Below are 24205 nucleotides of genomic sequence, written 5' to 3'. Positions count from 1 at the left end.
AGTGCACAGATTTGTCCACCATCCTGGCCTTGCCCTTCCCCAGCCCTTTGCCTCCTACAAAATGGCCTTAAACTGAAGGAGAGTGGGTTTAGATGGGATGTTGGGAGGGAATTCCTGGCTGGGAGGGTGGGGAGGGCCTGGCATGGGTTGCCCAGAGGAGCTGTGGCTGCCCCTGGATCCCTGGAAGTGTCCAAGGCCAGGATAAAACCATCCCAGCACTGGCAGTGCCCTGTCCTTGGGAGCACATTCCCCACTGGGGAGCTGGACACTTGAGAGGCAAAGGAGAGAATTCCCAGCCTGGATTTTCAGGCTCTTCTGGTTCTCTGATAAAATACCTCTGGCTGGCACAGGGGTTTCTAAGCAGCAGGACTGAACAGGGGGCTGAGAACACTCCCTTTTATTCAGGAGCATCTGAATCTCACTCCTGTCATCTCAAAGGGAATAAGAATGACAACAACTGTGTCCAGCTGAGACCAGGCAAACACAAAATGCTCTTCCAGCACTGCCAGGAGCAGGACACTCAGGGGAAAATGTCAGTAATTTTGCTTCCCCTTTCTAATGTGTTTTTCTCTCACAGCTTTTTTGATCATTAGCTAAGCAAATCTCACAGCCCTCCTGCAAGAAAGGCTTTAAACTGCTTTGCTTTGTGGTGCTGGGAAAGGACAGGGATTGGTAACCTTGGGCTTAACCACAGGGTCGCTGTGAAAAGGCCATGGGGGGAAATGTGGTCCTGCTGTTCCCCTCCAGGAGCACAGGCAGAGATTTTCCCATGTCTCAGCCATATCTTTAATCATGGCTTGACTGGAGTTCAACCTTTTTTATGCCAAAATTATCCCTGTGGAGGAACCTGTTACCTGTCAGAGCCTTGTGGGGGCTGTCTGGGCAGAGACTTACAGGTAATCCACATTTTAACCTGCCAGAAGTGTGCCATGGGGACAGTGGCAGCAACCAGAACATCACAGCCACCTCCTGAGTGCCACATCCAGCTGGGATGTTCATAGAATCATAGAATCATAGAATCATAGAATCATAGAATCACAGAATCAAAGAATCATAGAATCACAGAATCATAGAATCATAGAATCAGCTGGGTTGGAAGGGACCTCTGAGATCATCCAGTCCAACCCTTGATCCAACCCCGCTGTGGTTCCCAGCCCATGGCACTGATGCCACATCCAGTCTGTCCTTAAACACCTCCAGGGATGGAGAATCCCCCCCTTCCCTGGGCAGCCCATTCCAGTGGCTGAGCACCCTCTCTGCAAAGAAATTCTTCCTAATATCCAACCTAAACCTCCCCTGGCACAGCTGCAGACCCAGCCCTCTTGTCTTGCTGATGGTTGCCTGGGAAAAGAGACCAACCCCCCCCCGGGGGGTTGTAGAATCTGTTTGTAGAAACCACCAACCCTCCTCTCAGGTGCTGAGGGTCCCCACACACATTCCAGCTCCCACAGGTGACTGGTAACTCTGACCCCAACCCTGGTGCATTTGCACAAAAAAACCTGTGTGAAGGCAAACCCAAACTCCACAGAAACCTCCAACTTTGCAATTTTCTCCCTGCCTTATTAAGCTTAATGATTTATGCCTTGTAATCACCACAAATGGGCAACAATCCCTGAATCTTAATAATCCCGAGCGTGCCAGAAGTAAATTCTAAAATCCTAAGCAAAAAAATTAAATGACCATAAAATGAGTGTTCACCTCCCAAGGGACAGCTCCGTTTCAACGTGACAGCTTAATTAAAAGCTCAGTAAATCGGTCACAGCATTTTTTAATAAACATTCCACCTCATCAGCATGTGGGATGGGGATGGAGCAGAAGTAATTGAAGTGTTCACAGGTCCCCACTCCTCAGGTGACCTCTGCAGCAGCTAAAATCAGCTGGAAACGCTGCTGGGGGGAAGCTGAGGCAGGTGAAGCGCTGGAAACCACATTTGTATTCCACAATATCCACTCAATTCAAATTAATCACTCAGATTTAATGACTTGGAAATGCATTTAGAAGCTTTAAGTTGTGGCTGGACCTTTGGAGTGTCAGTGCTGGGTTTGTGGCCTGTTCCAGGTGTTCTTGGGAGGCTCTGGTTTGTCCTGCTGGGAAATATTTCACTATGTCCCAATGATAAAAGACCTGGAAACCATCATTCCTTGCTCCCAGGGCAGCTCCCTCGTCTCTGCTGAGTCTGTAACCAGCAGGTTGTGGGGGAGTTTGGACAGTCAGGACCTGGGGTCAGGAACCCCCCCTGTAAGGGATTGTCACACTCCTGGTCACTCTCACTAACCTCAAATCCCTTTTTAACTTCAGGATGTTGGAAAAAAATAACCCCCCTGGCTTCCAAATCACTTTGTGTTTTATTTCTTTGGAACCACAAAACCCCCCTCGGCCGCTCCCCCGAAATGTTTCATTTCGGGGCAAACACAGCCCTCCATTCAGCCTGAAATGACTTTTTTCTTTCCCATCCACAGGAGCCAGCCAAGCAAAAAATTGGTTATTCCCTCACCTCTCCTTGTTCCCCTTCTCCTAAGCCAGATGGCCCTTTTATAATTCCTGCTGCAAACACACATCCCAGGTCCCCTCTCCTGCTTTTCCTCGGCCCCGCTGTGTGCGCAGCCGACCCACAGGAGCCACTTCCATCCCGTCTCTGCCACGGGATTGAACCTTCTGACAGCCAATTCTCTGCCTGGTGTTTCCTCTCCACCAGTTTAGGGTTGTCAGGTGGTTCAGAGCCATGAAGGGAACGAGTGAGAGCTGCCCTGGGATGCTCCTTCCCCTCGGAATCGCTGCCACCCTGGAGGCTGAGCCCTTTGCCCGAGTGCTTTGCTCATCTCCAAGGCCAAACTTACGTGATCCCAAGGGTTGGGACAGTGCCCTGGGAAGCAGGAATGTCCCCTCTGCCCTGGGGGAGATGTGATGGGGAACCCCACGGAGATATTTGACTTTGCCCTTGGTGCAGTCCCTCACCTCTGACCTGTCTCTCTCCTCCAGTTCTCTGCTTTTCCTCTCAGATCACAAAAATCCTCAAAAACCACATCCCAAGCCCTCAAAAACTGAAAGGCAAAACTTTTTTCAAGTCTTTTGCATGAATGGTGTCTCTCTGACACTTTGGCAAGAACTCAAACCGAGGAGCTGGTGGTTTCCAAACCTACTCAATTTTTTTTTTGCTGAACTTATGGAAATAAACTTTTCCATCCAGGCCAGTTCCATTCAGACTGAGAGTTGTGAAGTTTTTATATGTCCCAACTATTTTCACCCCAGTCTCATGAAAACCTGTGTTAGTGGTCACACTGGATGTCAACCAACCCACCACACTGGTCCACATGTGATGTCTTCACCCATCTGATGTCCCCATGCATGTCCCCATCCACCTTTATGACTAATTCCCAAAAACATCCAACAATCATTGATGAGAAACATTAAAAGAGAATCCCAGGATGGTTTGGGTTGGAAGGGACCTTAAAGCCCATCCAGTGCCACCCCCTGCCATGGGCAGGGACACCTTCCACTGTCCCAGGTTGCTCCAAGCCCCGTCCAACCTGTCCATCCCCAAAGACACCTCAGGGTTGGATTTTGGAAAACAACACCCAATTAATCAGGACATCTTGGTGACCACCCTCCAAAACACTCCAGAGCCACTTTGAAGGCACTTTGCTACTTCCACCTCCACCTTTTCTTACACTTGAACTGCTGTTGTAAAAATGAATTCACTCAGAACAATCTGTTTAACTAGAAGTGAAAGAATATTTTCTTTATATCCTACTGAGGCCCAAAGGTGTGTCCCAGCCTGTTTGTGGATTCACACATGGAAAAGCCAACACTGTTATCCCAGGGGCCTCAGTGCAGCCTCCCCTGTAATGGAAGTCAGAGAATTTTTCCCTCTGCTGAGCCAACCAATCTCTGAATATGAAGATGGAGTTTCCTGCAAAAGCTGAGGATCTGGAAAGAAGCTATTCAGGCAGGATTTATGGATCATCCCCCACGCCGTCAGGATTGGCTTGCAAATGATTTACTAAACAAAAATGGGGCTGAGTTCATAATGGATGTTACTCAAAGCTGGAAATTTGACTGGCTCTATATATTTCATCTGCAGGACATAAAATGCATTTGCTGTAATAAAGAGAAGATATAAATGTTAAATATATTCTGGGGGTTTTTTTTCCCTTTTTCCCCACACGAGGGTTTGTGGTTAAGGATTCTGCTGGGCTGTGATTGATGGCAGCCTGGCTGACAGCTCTGCTCACACCACTCCAGTGCTGGGCAAATTTGCTTTAGAGGATCCTCGCCTCGAACAAATACACTTTGGAGTCCATTAAAACTGTTTGTGAACTTGGCTTTGAAGCCCTCAGCAAGCTCAGCGGCCCCAGAGCTTTTGGGAAGATGGATCGTGGCATCTGCTGGTTCAGAGCTCCAAAAGGGATAATTGGGAAAAGGGTTTTATGCTGCTCATGGTCTGCTGGACAGGGGGGCTGAGTTTGGAGAGCTGGTCCTGCAGGTTGGTGTTGGGACTGAAGGGAGTGGGCTTTGCACGTGCAGAATTATAATTTATATTATCCTAAAAAATGCTGACAGCCCCTGGTGTGCCTCCCCCTCAGGGCACTGCCCAGATCCACCAACCCACAGAATCCCAGAATCCCTGAGGCTGGAAAAGGCCTCCAAGACCATCAAGTCCAACCTGTGACTGACCACCCTGGGACTTGTCCCCCAGCCCAGAGCCCTGAGTGCCACAGCCAGCCCTTCCTTGGACACCTCCAGGGGTGGGGACTTCAAACCTCCCTGGGCAGCCCATCCCAATGTTTAACAACCCTTTCCAGGAAGAAATTCCTCCTGCTGTCCAACCTGACCCTCCCCTGTCCCAGCTGGAGGCCGTTCCCTCTCCTCCTGTCCCTTGTTCCCTGGGAGCAGAGCCCTGGAAGAGCTTCTCTTCCCTCTTTGTCTCACTCACACCCCCTTTTGCACATATCACAATCATCCTGTTGTTGTTGTTGTTGTTGTTGTTGTTTTAACTGCTTTTCTAGAGATGGTTGATTTATTTTGCAGTTCTCTCCACACTTCTGAGGTCTCAGGCTCTCGGGGGAGGATATGAAAAGGAATCCCAAGCCTTTGATGCTTTGGACACAGCTGCATTATTGATCACCTGGCACACACAGGACTGTGCCAGGAACGCTGCCTGCTGCAGGAATGGCACCTGGAATGGTCCCACATCCAGAGAGACCCACTGCAGCTGCCTCAGGGTCTGTCTGGGCAGTCTGAGAGCCATCTCACTGCAATACTTTGACTTACACATCCTAGAACTGGAGCAGGTCCAGGGGTAGGATTTCTGCCCCCTGAGGTGCAGCCTGTGCCCCACAGCCCCCCCAGAGGAACAGGACCCACACACATCCCTCCTCTCTCCAGCACAGGAGCTCACATGGAACCTCTTTAACCTCCCCAAGTGTTATTCCATGTGGGTTTTCAGGATGGGTTCCAAGCAGCCCCGGGGCTGGAAGTGATGGGAGCTGAACTGAGTTCAGGGGCTCAACACACCCTACATTTATTTTCATCACAACAGGACACCTGAATCCAAGGGAATGGCTGGAGCTGTGTCAGGGGACAGGGTGGGATTGTTGGGGAGTCCTGGGCAGGGCCAGGAGTTGGACTGGATGATCCTTGGGGGTCCCTTCCCACTCAGGATATTCCATGACCCTGTGATCTTCATTTTCAAAGAAAATTCTTTAGTGCTTCCCTTTCGTTGCATTCAGAAGGCTCCTCCTAATATTTCTGTATCTCCAACAGGACAGAAATTAGGGATTTTTGTCCAGATTGTGGGAGAAAATAACTTCTACAACCCCACACCTGGAGTCACCCCCCCAGCAGCACCTGCCATGGGAGATGCAGGATTGCCCTGGATCCCTGATCCCACTGCCTGGAGCCCCAATGCCAAAGGAAACAACGTTTTCCAAAGATCATACACGACATCACATCTCCAGGTTTGATCCCGGACATCTGGACTCCAAAAAGGAGGCCGCGCTGTGTGAGGATGAGAGGCTAATTAGCTAATGATCTCTAATGGCCAAAGGAAACGGAACACGACCAGCTGTCACTGCTGCTGCTTTGAAAGCCCTTCATCAGTGTCTGAGTCCCATTAACGATGATTTCCCGATCCATCATCCCTACGGTTCCTACGGCAGAAAAAGGGGGATTATTTGCAGTCGTAAAGCCGGGAATGAGCATCATTTACCCCTCGTTAACTGCGGCCCCAGCGACTCTCCCGGGGCTGCAAAGGCGCAACAACCGCCTTTGATTTGCAGTCCTTGCTTCGCTTTGTCACCTCTTTTCATGGATTGCAGATCCTTCCCTGCCTCAAGGGTTCCTTTCCAGGCCTTCAGGGACCGCTGGGGAGCAGCTGTATCCCGGTTGGAATCCGTGTCCATCCTTACAAGAGACATTAAGGCTGGAAAAGACCTTTAGGATCATCAAACCCAGCTGTCAACCAGCACCACCACTGACCCCTGTCCCCAGGTGCCACATCCACGTGGCTTTTAAATCTTTTCAGGGATGGGGATTCCGCCATCACAACCCTTTTTGTGATGAAATTTTCCCAAATATCCAACCTAAACCTCCCCTGGCACAGCCTGAGGCCGTTTCTTGTCCTGATCAATCCTTAATCCGGCGCAGGGCCGAGGGTTGGACTCGATGATCCCGATGAGTCCCTTCCAGCTCAGATAAAAAATACACTCAAGTCTCAACATCAGCACAGACACAGTGACCCTGGGAAGGAATTCCACAGGAATTTTAGTGGCACAGCTTTGAGGAGAGGCTCCAAAAGGAGCCTGACATCCCCCCTGCCATGCTCACGATCCCCTCCTGCCAAGTGACAGCCCTTGCAAGGGGAGGAATTGGTGTCCCTGGGTTTGGCCTCATTCTGTCTCCAGCCTCTCCCAGCTCTGTTCCTGCCAGACAGGTTACCCCATTCCAGCTCTCATCCAAGTTCCCAGAGGGATTGGAAACGTGCCAAGCTTTGGAGCCTCCCCTCTTTGATAACTCGGGGCCAGGAACCATCAATGAAAGGGTCTCATTTCAGCCTGTGGGTACCAAAAATATGCCTCGATGGGCAAGAGGCAGTGGAAAAAAAATAAGACAGGAGAAACACCTCAGTGGGCAAGAGAAAAAGGAAAAACAAGAAAGAAGAACGAAAGGTCAACGTTTCCTGCAAAAAATCCTTCGGGTGCCACCGGCCATGAACTGACACTCAGGAGGCTGCAAACAGCAGGGAAAAATCCCTGTGCAAAGAGTGGTCACCTGGAAGAAATCCTGGCTTTCCCTCTTTCCCTCAGCAGGTGGGAAGGGGCTCTGAGAGCCACAGACCCAGCAGGAGGGATGTGGGGGCTCCAACCAGGCAGAAACACAGCCTGTTAAGCCCTGGTGCTGCTCTGAGGAGGCTCCTTATCCTTCCTGCAGTGCACAGACAGGGATTGCAGCAATTACTGTGGAGCTGTTGGCTTTTTGAGGCTGATGATTGATGATAATGATGTTTGGAGAAGGATGGTAGTGGGATTTTTGGGGCCAGGGGTTGGGACTCGATGATCCCGATGAGTCCCTTCCAGCTCAGATAAAAAATACACTCAGGTCTCAACATCAGCACAGACCCAGTGACCCTGGGAAGGAATTCCACTGGAATTTTAGCAGCACAGCTTCGAGGAGAGGCTCCAAAAGGAGCCTGACATCCCCCCTGCCATGCTCCCCTCTGGCAGTGGTGGCTATAAATCACCTTTCCAGCCCCAGCCCTGGGTCAGGAGGGGCAGATGAGGGCAGATCTCCCACCTGCTGCTCCCAGATTGTGCTGGGAAGGGGGATTGCTGGTTCCCACAGCAACACTGGCTGCACTCACAAACCTATTCTGGTTATCCAGGGGTTTCCCTGCTTTAGAGCCTCCCCAGAAGTGCAGCTGGGCTGGGGGACAGATGGGCTCAGTAAGTCACTGCTCCAAGTGTCACCTTCCAGAGTCTGATTTAGGGCTAAATCTTGAAGTGAGAGATAAATCCTCATCATCCTGGAAAAACTGGCCCAGCCAAGCCCTGACTAAGCCCACACAGCTGTCAGACCTGAGAGGAGCTCTGCAAATATCTCAAGGTCAGAAATACTTTTCTACAGGCTTATTTTCTTTTATTAGGTCTTTTAGCCCTATTAGAGTGTAGTAGAGAGGCTTTTATGTGGGAGGGGAACCCAACAAAATTTTAAGTCCAGCCTTTTTCTATTACTGCAGCTCTAATGACTTCTTTGGAGTTATCACCAAGCAGAAAGCAGGTTCTGCTGCTCCCTGACAAACAAAATAACCCGCAAAGCCATCATTAGGCAAATGAGAGAGGAAAGGAGCAATTTAGCTGGTGAAAGAGGGGACAGTCTTGCAAGATGAGCCTTGGAAGAAGAGTCAGGAGCTTGGGAAGGAGCATCTTGCCTTGCAAACAGTCACCTCTGCAGTGCTGGGAGGGCAAAGAGGGAGGGACTGAGGGTGGAGGATCACAGGGAAGGGGGTGCAGGGGGCTCAGGGGGTTCAGAGGGTTCAGGGGCTGGTTGTGGCTTGCAGGGGAGGAGGCAGATACAGCACCTGAGTTCCAGCTCCAAGGTGGCACCGGGGCACCTGGGCTGGCAGGGCTTCATATCTGCCAGGAATGAAACTTGGGAGGGGTTGAATCTTGCAGCTGCAAGATTAAACCAATTCCACAGGTCAGTTCAAAACTCTGTGTAAATGTTCCTCTCTCTTCTCTCCAAGCCCTCAAGCACAAAGGGATCCCCCAGCCCAGCTTAAACCCCCTTTCTCTGCACTTTGGCTCATCCTGGTTCCAGTGCAGGGCATTGCTCCGTGTGGGGCTGCCCAGGGGGGATTTGGAGCCTGTGGGAAGGCTGGGAATGAAACCTCTGCTGAGGCACAGCAGTTGGGGTGTTCCTGGGAGCATATTTGTCTCCTGGCAGAAGACAACAGCAGCTAAACCAAGGCCTGTGGGCAGAAGGGACCACGTCCCAGGATGCCAAGGTGAGGATAAACAGAAGGCAGAGGCTGGAAAGGGGAGTTGCTTCCATACCTGTGCCCAAAGAGGATGGCACAGGAGCATTTCAGCTGCAGTGAAGATGAAAGGAGTGACATTGCACCTGCTCTGCTGGCTGGGGGCTTTTCATGCCTTTGAATTCCTCCTGCGGGGCACATTTCTTTCCCCAACCTTCAAGCCCAGACTCTCAAAGACATTCTGAGCCTGCACAGCTTTGAAGATCTGGCCCAAAACCTCCAGCCAGGGGCTACTGGAGGCAAGTGAGGAAAAGATGTTATTTCTGCAGGGGATGGAAACAAAACCATCTCGTGTTTGCTGCGCCCTTCTGAGCAAATAAATCCTTGTGACTCGGAGCAGAAGCGTGGAGGGAGGCAGGGCAGGGCTGGGAGGGGAGGAGGGGGGTGCCAGGGGGGGTGTCAGGGGAAGGTTACAGATCTGATGGTGCTGGCAGGAGCCCCCAGCCCGCCTCTGACACAGGAAAGAGGATTTTCTCCAGCTCGCACACGTCGCCCGCGGCCCCAGCGCAGCTCACGCGGATTAATGGCTTGGAATGAAACCTCTGCTCGTGCACAGGGGCAGGGGGAACCTCCAGCAGAACCTTCCTCTGCTGGCAAGAGGGAGAAGCTGCCCTGTGGCGTTTGCACAGGGGCTGCTGGTGGGCAGGAGCTCTGAGCAGCAGCTGAACCAGCCCTGACCCCACTGCAGCGGCCGAGGCTCAGGGAGGGGGAACAAATCCAGCCCTGCCCAAACCAAGATGAATCTTCCAAGTCTGGTTCTCCACACCAAGGTGCTTGAGAACTTCCCCTCGCTCTGCTCTGTGGTGCCAAAGGCTCCTGGGGCAGGGAAGAGTCCTTGTAGGAGAGGAGAGCGGGACATTGCTCTGTACAGCACAGACTGGGCTGGGGTTGGAGAAAGCTGGTTGGGATTTTGTGGCAGCTCCTTTCCCCCAGTATTTGCACCAAAAAATGGCTGGGAGGGCTGGGGGTGTTCAGGCAGGAGAAGAGAAGGCTCCAGAGAGACCTGAGAGCTCCTTCTAGTGCCTAAAGGGGCTCCAGGAGAGCTGGAGAGAGACTTGGTACAAGGGATGGAGGGACAGGACACAGGAAATGGCTTCCCACTGCCAGAGGGTATTAGATGGGATATTGGGAAGGAATTCCTGGCTGTGAAGGTGGGGAGGGACTGGCACAGGTTGCCCAGAGAAGCTGTGGCTGCCCCTGGATCCCTGGAAGTGTCCAAGGCCAGGTTGGACGGGGCTTGGAGCAACCTGGGACAATGGAAGGTGTCCCTGCCCATGGCAGGGGGTGGAACGAGAAGATCTTTAATGTCCCTCCCAGCCCAAACCATGCTGGGATTCTGGGATTTAAAAACACCTGCAGGGTATTTCTAAACATCTGGTTGCTGCTGGAGTGAGGTGGAAGCTCCTGTGCCCAGAACTCCCCCCAGAACCAACCAGCAGCTCCTGAATCCCCAAGGCCTGGAGCCACTGCAGGCTCAGCTCAGCACAGGAATGTCTAACAGGGAGGAACAGGCAGGATCCTTTGGATGCAGTTAAAAGTGGGTTGAGCAGCTTTCCCCAAAAACATGATTCTGCCCAAGGCTGACAGATTTTCTTCTCTTGTCAGACACGGGAATAACAAGGAAACCCAAGAGAGAGGAGACTCCAGCCCCTGAACCTGCAGCCATGGCTCTGCTCTGCCTGGTGCCAGCAAAACCCAAGGGAAACTCTGTTTTTCCAGCCTTGGTGATTATGTTTCTGTGTTACAGCAACACGCTGAAAATATGGGTTTGTGCTCTTTTTTTTCCCCATTAAAAAAAGAGAATATCTGTGTTCACGCCCAATATTCCCTATTTTCTGTAGCACAAACCCTCCTGGGTGCCTTTCAAGGAGAAAACCATGTCCAGCACAGCCCTGAGAGCACCAGCACAGGGCTCATCTCCCTCCCTCCTCCTCTCCCCTGGCTGGGACACAGCCAGCTCCGTTTCTGTTATGATTCCTTTAATTCTGCTTTCATCAAAACCAGATGAAAACCCTTCCCCAGAGGCCATTGGCAAGGGTAGAAATGGGAAATGCAGAGTGGTAGCTACTAATAATTATACTGCAGTTCCCAGTTTGTGGTTCCCAGTTGCACCAGGGAGTGAGATTATTCCTTGGGGTGAGGCCTGGGCTGGGCAGTTGTGTTTAATGCCCAGTGTCTCCTCCTGCTTGGCTTGTTTTTTGATTATTCATTGGTTTCAAACTCCAGGGATGAGCTGGGGGTTGGTTTGTTTGTTTGCTTGTTATTGGGAGGTTGGTTTTGGTGGTTTTTTTTTTTACAATTTTCATCTCTGGGATTTTGTGTTTTCCCCAATGACAGGGCCTCTTTTACATAAAAAGAGATTTTTGCACCACTCTGAATTTATACCCTCTGAACCTATTGAGCCAACACAGCTGGACCAAGGAGGTCATCCTGAATTTTCCTCATGCAGAGGGAGAATGAACAGCAATCAAATATTTATTTTAGATCCCAGCAATCCCACACAGATGCCTCAGGTTTACCAGGGGCATTCAAAGCCTTTCTAAACAAACTCCCAGACATTTTGTCAGGGTTTTTTTTTTCCCCTCCTATTTGGAAAAACACAGGCATGTGCAGTCCTTTCAGTGTGGCACTTCCCAAGTTCTTTCTGCCTGTTCCCTCTCCCTGTAAAACCTCGGAGCAATGAGGGCAGGATAAAAACCTCCCTCCACCACCTCTCCCTCTCTCATCCCACCTTCCCAGCCCTCTTCTCTTCACTGCAGATCCCCCAGAACCAGCTATAAATCACGTGCTGAGGGGGCTCTGGGCCATTAAACCCCAGATCCCGTGTTAGTGCCGTGGAAATGCAGCTTTTCCACCCCCCAAAGCCTGGGATTTTCTGGGGAATTGCTGGGAAGCCACAGATGGCTGTTGACAGTGGGGAGAGAGATTAAGCAGGGAAAAGCCTGGCCACTGCATCCACCCTCCTTCCCTGGGAAAGGATTAAATGATGCTCATAAACACATCATTTGCCCCCAAATCCTCGTGCCCTGCCTTGCCAGGGTTTGCAGGCAGGGCCTGATCCAACACCCACCCAGGGCCTGGGAGCAGCTCCTGCCCAGCTGGCACAGCTGGCCAAACCATTTGGAGCCAGGATTGCTGAGTGCAGGCACCAAGGGGAGCAGCTCAGGGAAATTCAGCCCCTGAAATGCAAAACTGCAGCTGGAAAGTGCTGCTTAATCCTCAGTGTCCCGGGCTGGGGTGTTCCCTGAGTTGGATCTCACGGAATCACAGAATATCCTGAGCTGGATCCCACAGGGATCATTAAATCCAACTCCTGGACACCCCAAGAATCATCCTTCCGCTCCCCAATCCTAGTTTTGAGCTCCCTTCAGCCCCTTTTTGGTAGAGACAGGAAAATCAAGTTGGAGATATTTGTTCCTCCTGCTCCCAACACTTGTGGGACCAAATCCAGGATCATCTCCTGCTCAGGAAAATTCATCCTGAGCTTCCTCCTGAAACACAGAAGATGTTTGCCCATCTCCCTCTTGGCTGCAGTCCTGGCATTGAGCAGAAAAGCTTTTGACAAGATCAGGTTGGAGGGAGATGGAGCAGAAGAAGCAGCAGGACCCCAGTGCTGGGTAATTGGGACACGCAGGAAAACAGCCCCCTTTCCCTCAGTTCTCATTTATTGGCTTCACTGCTCACTCAAAGTCATGTTAGAAACCAAAATAATAATAATAATAATAATAATAATAATAATAATAATAATAATAATAATAATAATTTAAAAATATCAGTTTTCAGATGAAAATTTCCAGGTGCCAGAGCAGATTCGATGGGAAGCTGGATCATAACAGCCCCTGGTGCCTGATTTCCCTGTGCAGGATGGGAATCACTGGGAACTCGTAGAAGTTGGGACTTGGGAGAGTTTTAATGGACCACGAGAAAAAATCAGTCTCTACAATGCTTTTTTTTTTTCTTTTCTTGTCCTCTGATAAATATTGCCCTTGAATTTCATGCTCTGCACTCAGCCGGGGAAGAGCTAATGATCCAAGATGTAAACATTTTATTTCCCGTCTCCAGAGCTCTCCACACGACTTTAACCCTTGCCCAGCAAACAGCAGCAGCTGTCAGGAAAGCTTTTAGGGGACTGAAAGGGTGACAGCCTGGCCCTGCTGAAGTCAGGGGCATTTTTGGCATCGCACTGGGGCATTTTGGGGCAAAAGGAACGAGGAAAGCACCAAGGACAGGAAGAGAATTGTTATCAGGTGCTGCCCCCAGACATTCCAGCAGTGATGTCCCAGCTGGAATGATGAATTTAGGAGGCATTTTGTCCTCCAAAAGTGGGCAGAAGTGGCTGCTTTAAGGGGCTGGGAGGGTGTTTAGAGGAGAGAAGCCCTGCCTGAGTGAGGCTTCTTTGAAGGGCAGTGGGAATCAGTTCCAAGCCAGTGCTGCCATTGGGGTCGGGGGGGATTCAGCTCAGCCTAAAGCAGATCCAGACAATTCCCATCCCAATTTCCACTGCTTATAAATCTGAGTCTTATATGTCTGTAATGGAGGGACTTTGATATGACATCAATCTGACCCTTAGGAGGGGTGGGGTTAACCCAAATGTTCAATAAAGATCTCATGGCTCCTTCATCTGTCACCTCCTTTCCCTCTGGAACCCCCTGGGGGTGAAGGGGCTGTGCCAGCAGTCATGGAACCAACCACCTGGAAAAACATTCCCTGGGTTTGGGCCAGGAGCCACCAGTTTAACCCTGGATACAAGATGGTGCCGTTGCTTTCCCCCTTTGCCAGGTTTTTGAGGGTTTCCAGCACATCCTGTGGATATATCATGGAATCTTCCCTCCTGCTGCTCTGTTCTCAGAGAATCTGAGAGCACAGAGGGTGACAAATGAGCAGCCACACCATTTAATTCACTCCCAATCATCATTAATAGAAGAAAGGGGGAAAAAATGCCCTTGTATAAATTAAGCAACTGTTTGCTTAATATTTCTGGTCATGACAGGAAAGCTCGTGGTCGATTATTCTTAGAAGGTGCAGGATTATTTCTGACCTGATGGATTTCTTGCTTCTTGTGCACCCTCTGTCTCAAACCCTGAGTTCTCTCCACGTCCTACTCAGATTCCTTTAAGAGATTCAGCCCAAGTCAAGACTGAGCAACAATTTGTTTTTGTTTACTTGGCCAATTAGGGTCAAGTTAATGAAGCATCGGGTGGGAAACAGCTTCTCTTGTTATGTCGCCACAGCAGCAATTACAGTTCTCTTGAAAGAAGGTTAAGGAATTAATTGCAGATATAAAAAATCGGCAGAGGGTCTGTCTGAGCTGCTCTGAGGAACTCCCTGACCTGCCTGCTTCTGGGGGCAACATTTACTGACAGCACAGTGGGATGAGTTCATTCTTCATTCAGCTTGAGGGAGGGTTTGTGCTGGAAAATCAGGGAGCATCCCTTGGAAACATCAGTCCTGGGGAAGTGATGGATGTGCTTTCAGGAGCTGCTGGCCCTTGGCTGCCCAAATCTCAAGCAGACTGATGGCCTTGTCCCTCAGGAGCACCTGGAGGACAGGTGAGCAATTGGGAGAGCAAGCCCAGGGTGATCCCATCCTGGATAAATGACCAAGGGGGGAAAAGAGCTGGAGCAACTTGAAGGGCTTTGCTCCATCCCCTCTCCAACCTCCTCCAACCCCTGGGCTGCTTCTACCCCAGCACTGACAGCAATTCTGCCCCTCTGCCTCCCCTGCAGAGCTGCCCCAGCCCTGGGAACAGCACAGGGAGGACATGGAGCTGCTGGAGAGAGTCCAGAGGAGGCACCAAGATGGTCAGAGGGATGGAGCAGCTCTGCTGGGGGGAAAGGCTGGGAGAACTGGGATTGTGCAGCCTGGGGAAGAGAAGCTTTGGGGTGACCTGACTGTGGCCTTCCAGGACCTGAAGGGGCTGCAAGAAACATGGAGAGAGACTGTTTCCAAGGGATGGAGGGACAGGACAAGGGGGAATGGCTTCAAACTGCCAGAGGGCAGGGATAGATGGGGTATTGGGAAGGAATTGTTGGCTGGGAGGGTGGGGAGGCCCTGGCACAGGGTGCCCAGAGAAGCTGTGGCTGCCCCTGGATCCCTGGAAGTGCCCAAGGCCAGGTTGGAGCAACCTGGGACAGTGGAAGGTGTCCCTGCCCATGGCAAGGGGTGGCACTGGATGGGCTTTAATGTCCCTTCCAACCCAAACCATCCTGGGATTCCATGAAACCCTCTGGGTGCATTGGGACCCTGCTGTGGGTGGCTGGTGGAGGCCACGAACCCCTGGGTGACCCTCAGCTCCTGGGGACAAGAGCAAACTGCCCTTGTTTTGCTGCTGAAACAAAATGTTCCATTGAAGTGGAAGATGATCTCAGAGTTCACATCAGGGGCTTCCAGGTGGGATCATTTTAATTAGAGGAAAAAATGGGATATCCTGGAAAACCAAGAATTTAAAATAGAAAGTAAAAGGCATCATCTGCAGAGGTGCCAGGCCAAGGCACCAGGGCAAATGTCTTGAGCAAAGAGATCACCTGTGACACAGGAGATTCCCTAAAAGTTGTTCCAAACATCAGGATTAAGCAGTGCAACTTCCTCCTGTACCCACAGAATTTATCCTGCTGATCTGGCTCTTAGTGCCAGATTTAAAGAAGAGAACACAGGAGTGTTTTTACAAAGTTTTTACAGCCAGCAACGAAAAGCCATCAAGAGAATCCCCCAAAATGCTGAGTGAGACAGTGAGAGGATCAAAGTGTCTCATTTGAAACCCCACAAGTGCCTTTCCCAACGTGGAACGAGGGCAGGGCTCTTTGCAAGACTGGCACCAGAAAATTTCCCCCTGCAGGAAGCTTTGGAAGAGATGAAAAAGCTTCACTGTCAGCCCTCCATGGCTTTTTTTTCCCCCTCCATCAGCGAGGTCACAGCACAGCAGCCTCCCAGGGTCACTTGGAGCACACTGGACATTTGATTTATGGGGAAAACTTAACACAGCTTTGATTGGGATGCTCTGGATGATTCTGACTCAAGAATGATGGAGAGGGCTTTTCTATTTAGAAAGCACTAAGGATTCACCACTGTAAAATCAGCTCTTTAAGGGTATTTTTTCAGTAGATGCATCAAATTGTTAATTGGAAGGCACTTGGTGAAAAATAGAATTGCTGCTAATGCTGAGCTTCAGTCCAAGCCCTTGAACTTTCTGTCTGAGCCATCACAGCTGCAAAGAGGATATTCATGGAACTATAAAAGTGTTTAGATTGGAAAAACCCTCTGAGATCCTCCAGTCCAACCATCCCCCACCACTGCCCCATGTCCCCAAGTGCCACATTCTCATGGCTTTTAAATCCCTCCGGGGTGGGGACTCCACCCCTGCCCTGGGAAGCCTGTTCCAATGTTTAACAACCCTTTCCAGGGAGAAATTCCTCCTGCTGTCCAACCTGAGCCTCCCCTGGAGCAGTTTGAGATGATTCCCTCTCCTCCTGTCCCTTGTTCCCTGGGAGCAGAGCCCGACCCCCCCCTGCTCCCCCCTCCTGCAGAGCCAGAAGGTCCCCCCTGAGCCTCCTTTTCTCCAGGCTGAGCCCCCCCAGCTCCCTCAGCCTCTCCCCATCCCACTGCTGCTCCAATCCTTTCTTTTCCTTCCTGGATTATTCCTTTGCTCCACACAGGATCCTTTTTAACATTTCAGGACAGCTCCAAAGTCCCTCCTCAACCTTCCCTTCCTGCAACTCAACAGCCCAACCTTGGGGAGGGTGAGGAAGGGAGCAGAGACACCCTGTGCTTCCACCCATCCCAAAACACTGCATTAAACCAAAATACTGCAGCAAACAAAACAGAAGCAGCTGAACAAGTGAGGAGCCATCAGGCCCAGTGACTTCATCCATGGCCCTTTTGTACCTATTCCTGAAAATAGGCATTAATTACATCATCAAGGCTATTTTTTCCTCCTGGTCTCTGACTCAGTGCACAGGATGAACCTGCCCTGGGCAGGAGGAGGCTGTTGCCTGCAGGATTCTCTTGCATTAGGAAAAAAAAAAATAATAAAAAGGGAAGAAACAAGAAGAAAAGAAATAATAAAGTCGTGTCTGAAATGGAGGAGATATTTCTGAGCAGACAATGCTCTCCCCTGCTTCCTGCATTATAAATGTCCTTTCTCTGCCCAATGGATGGGGGAAATAATGGCCTGAGTGGTTCATTTTAGCTGGCAGGTTTTGTTTTTTTCGGAGATGGGCAGAAAGCAATTCATTTTGAAGCTAAAGAGATAAAAAAGAGATTTCTGAGTTGGGATCAAAAGCTGTGAAAAAGAAGATTTGCTCGGCACGGCCCCAGAAATGACCTTCATCATTTCTTATGTCCACTCCATTTGTTGCTTATCTGCCTTTGGAGTGTGTTAAACATCTGTGGGTATTTTGGCAGTGACCTTCATGGCCTGAGCTGTGTCTGTCATCTGCCACAGGGACTGACAGGGATCCACAGAGGTGAATCCTTGTTTTCAGCTCTCTCCCTCTCCCCCAGGATTAAACCTTCTGGGTAATTTTCATAATCATTATATTCTGCCGGAAAATGGGATGTAAATAAATCCTCCACCTGCTTCCCAAAGCATTTATTGATGCTGATGAATTTTTTTGGGGAGTGTAGGACTTTCCAAACCAAATATTCCTTTTTTGTTTCTGTTCCTTTGTGTTCTGCTACTGCAGGGAAACCTTGCTCAGGATGAGAACTGAGCTTAAACCAGTTCCACATGCACAACCTGCTCCCTGCTCTGAATCTTTCCTCAATAACCATCCTCCTCCTCTCCCTGGGGTCTGACACCACTGGCTCCACCTGAATCCCTCCCAGACCACGGCTGATCCCACAACTCCTGCTCTCCATCCTCATTTTTCCCCAGACACTCCCCCTGTTCCCAGCTGCCTCTGCTCACCCGGCTCACCCAGCACCCCTGGGAGCCTCTTAATATTTCAGGACAGTTCCAAAGTCCCTCTTCAATGTTCCCTTCCTGCAACTCAACAGCCCAACCTCGGGGAGGGTGAGGAAGGGAGCAGAGACATCTTGTATTTCTACCCATCCCAAAACACTGCATTAAACCAAAATACTGCATCAAACAAACCAGAAGCAAATGCACCAGTGAGGAGCCTTTTTTAACCCCTCCTTCCAGAGCTCTCTGAGCAACTGGGAAATGAGATGTGTCTCCTGCTGGATTTTATTTCTTTGTCAGAAGTGGAGCCTCTCTTTCCTTTCCCTCCCAGTTCCTGACAGAGCTTGAAATCAAAGCCCCTTCTCTGCCACCCGTGGGCTCCCTCCCCTCGTGCCGTGCCAGGGTGTGGGTGCAGAGGGATCAAACCCCCTCCTGGTTCCTCAGAGCACCCAGCACAGGGCTCCCCAAGCTCTCTGGTTGTCTCATCTCCCTGGGAACATCTCACCCTGCCCCCAAGGATGGAAGATCCCACGACCTGGACCTTCCAAACCAGCAGAGCCGTGTCCTGTGGATCATTTCTCTGCCCTAAAATCATGTGAGGGCAACAAGGTGCTTCCAGCAAACAGCACAGCCCTGGGCTCTGTTGTGGCCTCAGGGTGCTCCTTCTAGCCAGGGGGAGAAATGGCTTTGGATTCTCCCAGAGTCATCCCTGACAGCTCCCACTGTGATCCAGGGAAGGGGCAGGGACTGGGATGCCCTCTGTGTGTGCCCAGGGGAACACACCAGCCCCGAGGCTTCAGTGGGAACACAGCTGGGCAGGGATCTGAGCTGCACAAACTGAACACAGGAGAGCAAAGGTTGGTGATAGAATGAAAGTATTTCACAGAATCCCGGGATCACTGAGGTTGGAAAAGACCTCCAAGGACATCGAGCCCACCCTGTGCCCGATGCCCACCTTGTCCCCCAGCCCAGAGCACTGAGTGACACAGCCAGCCCTTCCTGGGACACCTCCAGGGGTGGGGACTCCAAACCTCCCTGGGCAGCCCCTTCCAGTGCCTGACAGCCCTTTCCATGAGGAAATTCCTCCTGCTGTCCAACCTGACCCTCCCCTGGCACAGCTGGAGGCTGTTCCCTCTCCTCCTGTCCTTGTTCCCTGGGAGCAGAGCCCGACCCCCCCCCGGCTCCCCCCTCCTGTCAGGGGGTTGCAGAGCCAGAAGGTCCCCCCTGAGCCTCCTTTGCTCCAGGCTGAGCCCCCCCAGCTCCCTCAGCTGCTCCTGCTGCTCCAGCCCCTTCCCCAGCTCCGTTCCCTTCCCTGGACACGCTCCAGCCCCTCCGTGTCCCCTCCTCCTGGAGGACATTCAGCTTCCTTGCCACACTCCCAGTGCCTCTCCCTGTCCCTGGCCTGTGATGGACAAGCTCCTTCCCACCTCTCCTCCTTCCCTTTTCCCCTTCACACTCTATTTTCCTTGACTTGGCTGCAGCCAAGGCTTCAGCTCTGACATTTTCCTGTTTGTTGGAGTTCACTCTTCCAAGCTGTTCCCACTCCCCACTGAACACAAAGGCCTGAGAGATTTTAGGAGAGGAGTTGATCACACCCAGGGCCCCCCAAAAAACCTTCTGCAACACTCGGGTGAGCCCCTGGAGTTTGAAATATGGATTTAAAGGACCGAGCTGTTTGCTGGGGACGTGTTTGTGATGCTGAGTTCGCTTCAAAGGGCTGCAGCTGCTGGATGTGTGGGATCAGGGGGGAACTGATGGGAACAGCAGGTCTGGAGGCTGGTCCTGACATCCACAGAGCAGATTTAAGGGTGTAAAAGTGTCACTTGGGATCTGGGGAAAGCAGAGAGGGCACAAATGAACAGCATCGTGTTGCCCAGGATGTGTCACAGTGTTCATTGGAAAGATGAATTGAAAAGCAACAAAATCCCTTAAAATTCCTCCCCTAAACCCCTCAGATGAGTCCATACCTGAAAAACTTTCCCATCTATCCTAATCAAAGCAGCTTCTACCAGGGGACAACCCCACATTTGGATATTTCCATCAAGCCATGCGAGTGTGCCTGTCCTCTTTGATTTATCTAAAAAAGATTGATTGCTTTGGATACTTTTTTATTCAGAATTTTCTTGGCTTCAAGTGTGTGCTCCAGCAGCAATTTGAAAAGCAACCACTCAGAAACCCATCATGTCCCTGGGGAGCTGGAATGGCCAAAAAGCAAATTTGTAAGAAATTCCTCTTTTTTTTTTTTCTTTTGCTCGTTGATTTTGGTCCAAGTTGAACTGAAACCAAGAGCACTTTTTTAAATTCCTCAGAGAGTGGAAACTCCCACGGTTTTGCAGTTGCTCCCCTGAAACTGTGAGTCCTTCAGCTTCCCTGAGGATGGGAATGGGAAAGGCTGGGAATGGCACTGAAAGGTTGATGGGGGATCACAGAATCATGGGATATCCTGGGCTGGAAGGGAGCCACAGGGATCATCCATCAACCCTTCAGCCTGCACAGACACCCCAACAATCCCACCCTGGCCCTCAGAGCATTGTCCAAACCCTCCTGGAGCTCTGGCAGCCTTGGGGCTGTGCCCACTGCCCTGGGGAGCCTGGGCAGTGCCAACCACCCTCTGGGGGAAGAACCTCTTCCTAAAATCCAACCTGACCCTCCCTGACACAACCTCAGGCCATGCCCTGGGTCCTGTCCCTGGTCCCCACGTTAAAGGTTTCAGGAGAGGTTCATTACCTGGTTTGAGCTGCACTGGCAGTCCCCTGTGTTGCAGGGATTTTGGAACACCAGCTGCACTTTTCCTGCAGGAACCTGCTCCCCATCCTTCTTCTCCAGACCCACCTCGAGGCTCCACCACCTCCCACTAGCCCACAAGAATTCCCTGATATTTCCTGGTAACTGCCAAGCTTGATTTCAGCTTGACAATGGGTTTTCTTCAGGTAATTTGGACCTTGATGGGGTCACCCCTGGCCAGCAGAAGCTCCTCTTTTTGGGGAAATGTTCTGGAGATGTCCCCTCGTCCTCCCAGCAGGGCTGCAACACCCTCACTCATTAAACTGCTGTAGATCCAACCCCAAAGTGTGTGTGAGGATCATTAGAGCTAAATATGTTTCCCTCAGTGGTTTTATTTGCTGAAGGAGATGTTGGAGGACTTGGCTAATGAGGAGCTCGTTGGCAGGGTGGTTAATGAGCTGAAGGCAAGGAGGGAAGAGATGTACAAAGAGAGTGGATCAGGAAGAGCCATCCTGGCTGTGCAGGAGGGTGGGATGGCCCCTCAGCTTCTTAGTTTCTTTTTCCTAGCCTAAAGAAACTAAGATTTATGACCAGTAAACCCCCAGTTTATTGCCCAGAGAACCCTTGTTTAAAGACCTCAATATTTGGACAATGGCAACGTTTTTCTTGAAAATAATTTCAAGTCAAGCAGAGCTTCAGATCTGCCTCTTAGGGGTGTCACAGGCTGGACTTTTTTAGTGGGAGGGAAAGCCACTGAAAAATTCCTGGTGGCCACACAGAGGTTGTGTTGCAGTGCAAAGGTCCCCTGGGGTTTCAATGATTAAAGAGGTGCTAAATATAGATTTAAAAATTTCCAAGCGTTATCCTGTCCTCCCCTTTTCTCCTGATCTCCTGCTTCATGCCAAGGTGCTGCTGGGCACCTTTGGTCACTGCTCAGATTTAGGAAGCTGGAGCTGGTCTGGGCCAAGCTGGAGCAATGCAGCATTTCCAGTTCATCCCACGCGGAGCCGGAATTCCGCAGAACACGCAGGGGCAACAAAACCACTGGATTGAGGCATCACACTGTAAAACTTAATCTCCCATACAGAGAGACTTAGTCTACCATAAAAGAAACAGTGCTGGAGGATGTAGGAAAACACAGGGCCCTAGGGATGATTTAATGTCCTAAAGACATAAAGACACGAGGCACAGCGACGCAGGAACGAGCTGGGGAACACACAGGCTATTACATTTCAATTGCTGGTGTGTACTCCACATAAAACACAAGCAAAACACTTGTTTTTAAAGGATGTAAATGCCTTTCTCGGGCTGTGCAGGAGCAGTGATACCAATCTAGAATGTTAAATATCATTTGAGGCTTTAAACTTGAGTGATGCTCCCCCTGTTCGAGCCGAGCTGCCCGGAGAGGTCGGGAAGGGACCAGGGAAACTTTGTTAACGTGAGGCCTGGCAGCTAAATCAGGGAAAACAGGTGCATTTGGCCTTTTAGATTTTGTGTATGGATTGGAAGAAGATATTTAAGCCCTGGCTGCATGTTGCTGGGCTCTGATTAAGCCCCAGCTGTCCTGCCTGGAGGTGGGGCCTGCTGGATTATCCCACCCAGGCACTCGGATGTCCAGCCCCAGGAATGCCTTTCATAGAATTCCAGACTGGTTTGGGGTGGAAGGGACATTAAAACCCATCCAGTGCCACCCCCTGCCATGGCCAGGGACACCTTCCACTGGCCCAGGTTGCTCCAAGCCCACCCAACCTGACCTTTCTAAACTGAGCCAGTTGCTCATTGAGCAGCCTGAGCCCCTCAGCCTGGCACCTTCTGCAGGGCAGGTGTTGCCAAATTTGCCCCATTGCTGTGGCTTTGTGCAAATTTGCCCCTATTGGGACTTTTTTTTAACAGCAGCCCTTGGTCTTCTGGGTTTGGGGGGGAAAGTTCTGCTCAAGAGAGGTGATGGAGTCCATGCAGGGGCTCCAGGTAAGGAAGTCTAAAAGGTAGTTATTGAATTTGGGAAAGAGTGAAGCCTCTCTCCTCTTCTCCTCCTTTCTTTCATCACTCCACATCTGTAATTACCAAACCCTGGTGAACATCTCTGAGGCCTCTTTTGGGAGCACTGAGAGGAACTGGGCCTATTGCTCCAACCTGGGAGGGCTGTGGGATGAAACATTATTTCAGGGAAAAAAACATCTTCATTTTCCAAAATGGGAAGATCTAATGAGAGTGAGTCACCCTTGGAACTGGAAATCATCTGCAGTCAAAACAGGGCCCTTAATTTCCAGTTTCTTGTTTGATTTAACTCTGGTTTAGTGCTATTGTTTTAATGTAACACGGTGAGGTGTAATAAGAATTTCAGTAATATAGAATGTGATCCATATTTTAGAGCTATTTTAATATTTATATATCACATTTGCTGTTTCAAATCACCCTGCTTTAGCTTTGGAGAATGAAGCATTTCCAAAAGGGGGTTCTGACGTTCCCAAAATGAAATTTCCGCTCGGGGAAGTGTTTCTAAATTTCCCTTTTCGTTCTGCCGTGAAGGGAAAATGAGTTTCCAAACATTGAACCTCCCCAAAGACAGGAGATGGATTATTTTGTGCCTGGTTTTGTGACCCTGGGCTCTGGGGGAGGCTGTTCTCTGCCCAGGCAAGGCTTTGAGGAGAGCTTTGCAGGGCTAAGTTGGTGCCACGGGAGATGTTTGTTGTTTAAATGCCGTGGATTTCTGTGGCTCCAGCAGGGTGGAAGTGCCAATCCCTCCATTTCCACCTCCCAGGGAGGGTCTCAGTGTTCATCTGAGCTCCTCCTGCCTGTCCAAGGCCGTGATTCCAGCAGCATTTTGGGCAGCAAGGTGAGCACTGACCCTCTGAGCCCTCGGGCTGCAGGACTGGGGCCTCCCCTTGAATATTGGGGCAGTTTGGTCACCAAAATACAGGGAAGATATGAAACCATCAGAGAGTGTCCAAAGGAGGGACATGAAGAGGTGAAGGCTTTGATTTGAAGCCGTGTGAGGGCACTGAGGGCACTTGGGGTGTTCAGCTGGAGAAGAGGAGACTGAGAGGAGACCCCAGTGCAGTTCCAATTCCTGGGGAAGGGCAGAGGAGGGGCAGGGACTGAGCTCTGCTCTGGGGGGACCAGGGACAGCACCCAGGGAAGGGCTGGAGCTGTGCCAGGGCAGGGTCAGGTTGGATTTTAGGAAGAGGTTCTTCCCCCCAGAGTGGTTGGCACTGCCCAGGCTCCCCAGGGCAGTGGGCACAGCCCCAAGGCTGCCAGAGCTCCAGGAGGGTTTGGATGATCCTCTGGGGCACAGAGGGGGACTCCTGGGGCTGGGCCTGTGCAGGGCTGAGGAGTTGGACTGGATGATCCATGTGGGTCCCTTCCAGCTCAGGCACATCCTGGGATTCTGTGACTCTGTGACTCCTGCTGGAAGCAGGATGGGTTTGCAACCTCTGGCAGCTCATCACGGAGCTCTGCCACCCTCTGCCGGGCACCAGGGCAGGGCTGGGGCTCTGGGAGCTGGGCAGAGCATCCTCCTCTCCTAAACCCCGGGGGGGGCAGCCAGGACC

At 51.0% G+C, this 24205-nt stretch overlaps 1 protein-coding gene across 1 annotated transcript in view; it reads right to left on the bottom strand.

Moving 5' to 3' along the window:
- LOC135402934 (acid-sensing ion channel 2) overlaps window positions 1–24205 on the bottom strand; it is a 375830-nt gene that overhangs the window by 122764 nt on the left and 228861 nt on the right. The gene's annotated exons all lie outside the window — the stretch shown is intronic.

Source organism: Pseudopipra pipra, chromosome 26 (genome assembly GCF_036250125.1).
Source record: "Pseudopipra pipra isolate bDixPip1 chromosome 26, bDixPip1.hap1, whole genome shotgun sequence".
NCBI classification, from domain to species: Eukaryota; Metazoa; Chordata; class Aves; order Passeriformes; family Pipridae; genus Pseudopipra; species Pseudopipra pipra.
Note: the sequence above shows the minus strand (reverse complement) of the source record. Positions and strands in the feature narration are given on the sequence as shown.